The following is a 3,009-nucleotide window of genomic DNA, read 5'->3' as shown; positions in this document are numbered from 1 at the left end:
TTATGGTGGGTGCTCCAATGTGGGTCTCTGTCTCTTTCTCCTTTCATCGCCTGATGAAGGTTAATATTCAGGAGGATGTCTATATGTTTTTCTTTGGGTTCTCCTTATTTAGCTTCTCTAGGATCACTAATTATAGGCTCAATGTCCTTTGTTTGTGGCTAGAAACCAAATATGAGTGAGTACATCCCATGCTCCTCTTTTTGGGTCTTATTAATTCTTTTAATTCTTATTAATTCTTTAATTTACATCTTAACCCATAATTATTTTCTGAATTAGCCACGTAGGTTGGTACCTTTTAGCATTCCCATCTTGCATCCTCTATGTCTGCGTGATGACTTCAGACTGAACTTTTCCTCTTTCCAGAATTCTCCTGTTCTGGTCACCCCACTTATACGTTCTGCCTTGCTACTGGCCAATCAGCATTTTATTAAACCAATACAAGTGACAAATATTTACAGGGAATGAGAGCATTGTCCCACAGCACTTTCTTTTTTTTTTTTCAAAATAAAAACTCTGAATCTAATCTCCTTTGTTTAGTTTTCTTCTTGACCATTATATCCATAAAAACTTGTAACCAACACTCTAAACAAAGACACACATCCATAATCCATTTTGGGGAATGTGGGTATAGTTTTCCAGGCTACTTCCTGCAGTTTGGGGATGCTGATAATCTTATGGGGACCTAAAGAAAATTTAGGATTATGGTCAAGTCCTGACTAGAATATTCTGTGAGGCTTGATCATGTCAGCCAGCAATCTTGTGGCTGTTCTGGATGTAGAATTCAGAGGAAACTCCTACAGAAGTCCTCTGAAATGGTGCATCATCTGGGCCATTCGCTCCTATCAGGGATTTCTTCAAGGGGGTCTTCCTTGATCAAACCTGATTTTTCTTGACCCAGAATGAATCTACAGTGCCTCATTTCCTGTGGAAACAAAAGCAAACCCTCTTCTCCAAAGTAACATATCTTTTGACTTAAATTTTGAAGTCAAGGCATTTTCAAAATATTTATGTTGGATTAATCCAGCAGCATTTATAATCAAATGTCTTTTAGTAGCTGTTGCTCCTTCCTCAGCCATCAAACAATTCAAAGACAACACAATAAAATACAGTATTCAGACTCTCTGTGTATTTTCCATCTTTATGTGGTTTTGTTATAAACTCTATTTCTTTTATTTTTAGTTTTTGTTTTTTTGAGACAGGGTTTCTCTGCATATCTTTGGCTGACCTTGAACTCACAGAGATCCTCCTGCCTCTGCCTCCCAAGTGCTGGGATTAAAGGTGTGTGCTACCACACCCAACAACCCCATTTCTTCCTTTTTAAGGACTTTATCCTTTTTCTTTTCTCTCCTATGCCTACATATATTTTTAAACACACTGTAAACTGTTTAGAGGTTTTTTTGTCTGAATCTATCTTTACTGTATTTCTCTCTTTTTCTCATCCTGTGAGTCTTTATTTTGCTAAATGATATGGTTAGGATTAAAGCCACAGCTTTCATGGCTAGACCCACCGCATTCCTTAGCTTTCTAAGAATCTAGCTTCATGGTAGAGGTACTGGCAGGACCCACGTTTATTGCCACAACTCTGTGGAGTTTCAAGGTCCCTGCTATCACAATAAACCTACTGTCAGCTATTCATAAACACCATTAAAGTGTTTGGTGGCAGGGCCTCTTAAAAGAGCTGCAAGGTTTTTGCAGGTAAAGCTAAGTCAGGAAGCCTCTCTTAAACAAGACATACTAGCCTCTACAAACAGAGCCCACCTGAGAAAATGCTGCTACCAAGAAGCTGTGCTTAACTCTGTTCCTTTGTGTCTAGAATTACTTCCCAAACTCCCTCGGGTTTTATATGGATGTAGTTGTCCATGTTGGCGCCATTTATTGACAGAGGTTTTTTTTTTTTTTTATGTCAGTGGTTTTAGTGTGCTCTCTTTCCCTTTTGCTTCAGTAACTGACAATATTTAAGACTGACTGTTCCTCAGAGATTCTGGGGTAAAGAGGGCAATGAGGAATAGCGTTTTCAACAAGCCCACAAAGGATGTACAGAGAAGCAAAATAAGTTATTGAAGCAAATCACTGAGAATTTAAGACTACTTGTTACTACAGCATAATGCAGACAATATATCCTGTTTAATGTAGAATATAAATACCAAATATAGAGCACTTATATTAAGCAAAGAAGAACAGATTCCTACAAATGAAAGATGGAAGAATAGCCAAAGCATTGCAGATTTTGGCCCCTTTTGCCTCTTCCTAGTTTGGGAAAGCTACTTTGATAAAAAATCTTCAGAGCACCATAGAATTTCTGAAAGCCAAAGCAGTCAGGTGGAGCCAGTGCTGCTGCAGTGGGCAGCCCCACAGCTCCAGCAAACCCTTTATTCTGCCCTCCTTGTCGAGAGCCAATGCTGAGGAAAACTGGAATCCTGGTCCACTACCTCTCACCGGCAGCCACGTGAAGACACAGTACCAGAACAAGGTCTGTATGTGAAGACCAGGGCCCATTGCTAGCACGGTTCTATCAGTCCAGCTGTTCACAGCCATCACAGGGAATCTCTTTCTAAGGATGCACTTAGTCCTGCCCCAGTTTCTTGTATACTGCTGCTCTCATAAACAGTTCAGGCATCTGAACTTTGAGCAGGCTTCACCTTGCTCTGTGAGTTGTGTGGGCAATCCTCTTACAGATCTAGATTTGGGAACTCCATCAGTTCACTTTTATCAATTTTACATCCAGGAACACCACAGTGCAAAGTGCCAAGCTATGCCTTATATAATGGTGCTAAGCCAAGGATGGGGGAGGGGTAGACAACAATCACCAGGCTTTGTTTACTGAAAAATGCCCCTCTTGTGTATTTCTCACGAAGGGACCTTTTATCTGCCAACACATTTTAGACTGGCTTGTAACTCCCCATCAATGTCTACCACAATTTCTTAGAGACTCTGTATTAGTTACCTTTCATTGCTGTGACCAAAGTACCTGATTAAAACAAATCAAGGCAGGAAGGATTCATTTGGGCT

The 3,009-nt window shown here is 40.1% G+C and overlaps 1 protein-coding gene across 1 annotated transcript in view; it reads right to left on the bottom strand.

Moving 5' to 3' along the window:
- Stxbp5 (syntaxin binding protein 5) overlaps nt 1-3,009 on the bottom strand; it is a 143,119-nt gene that overhangs the window by 103,856 nt on the left and 36,254 nt on the right. The window lies entirely within an intron of this gene.

This window comes from Microtus ochrogaster, linkage group LG4, assembly GCF_000317375.1.
Source record: "Microtus ochrogaster isolate Prairie Vole_2 linkage group LG4, MicOch1.0, whole genome shotgun sequence".
NCBI lineage: Eukaryota > Metazoa > Chordata > Mammalia > Rodentia > Cricetidae > Microtus > Microtus ochrogaster.
This window is presented reverse-complemented; position numbering and strand designations above follow the sequence as displayed.